Genomic DNA, 1,256 nt, shown 5'->3' on the forward strand with positions numbered 1-1,256 from the left:
CGCTTGTCTCCGTGGGAGTCAAAATGGTGACAATAAAAAAATAAAGTCCAAAGCTACTTTAAGCATTAAATTCTGCTTCCGTCTGACACGCTCCTTAACTGACATTTTGCCATCTCTCCACAATGCAGCATAATCAAAATATGCATATGCCACATTAATGAATTATATATTCATGATGGAGCTCATGTTATGTTCTCAATACTCAATATATATATATATATATATATATATTATATATATATATATAATATATACAATATATATATATAATGTAATATATAATATATATATTATATTATTCATTATATATATATATATATATATATATATATATATATATATATATATATATATATATTTATCATATATATATATATATATATATATATATATATACATATATATTATTAAATTGGAAATTGAAGCCTTCCTTCTTTAATACACCAAACTACTGTGTGTCTGTTATTTTACTTATTGTTTTTATTAATTATCATTATTATTATTATTACTCCCTTTCTTTTTTAGTTTGGAGTTTTAAAATTCCCTTCTTTTATGTGTAATTTGTGTATAATTTTTTTTAAAGTTTTAAGTATAATTCAGTGATTTATATATGTTTGTGTGTGTCTGTTCGCGCGCTTGTATAAGTATTTATGTTTCAATTTTTGTAAGCCTGAAGTTTTTGGAATTAAAAGATGTTTATAAGAGAGAAAATTCCACAGCAGCAGTTCCAGAAAAAGAAAAAAAATAACAAATGAAACAACAAGTTACCGGTTTGGCTTCAGTTTTATTGCTGACACAGAAATTTTGAACATGGCAACAGAACATCGAAAGTTAGTTTGATCCTGGCCTAAGTAGATTTATGGAAAAGAAATGACTGAGCAAACTGCATGCATAACAATTTTATTCACTCAGCTGTTTCATCACAGAAATGGTGCAATTGTTATAGAATATATACAAATGTATAGAAAAATACATATAGAATATATAGAAAAATACACAAACAATATTCTCTCCTAAAGTATTTGCTATTATTATGGCACAGTGAACTGCACAGTAATATAACTGCGTTCAGTAACAAGTTTAAGTCTTCATCATTCATCAGTATATAAAAATATGATTTACTCAGTACATCATGACCTTCTGGCGTTTGGTACAATTAACCAAGAACTTCAAGTCGATATAAACAAAGGAATTAACTTCATATATAATATATATATATATATATATACTATATATATAGATATATATAGTATATT

Source organism: Macrobrachium nipponense, chromosome 19 (genome assembly GCF_015104395.2).
Source record: "Macrobrachium nipponense isolate FS-2020 chromosome 19, ASM1510439v2, whole genome shotgun sequence".
NCBI lineage: Eukaryota > Metazoa > Arthropoda > Malacostraca > Decapoda > Palaemonidae > Macrobrachium > Macrobrachium nipponense.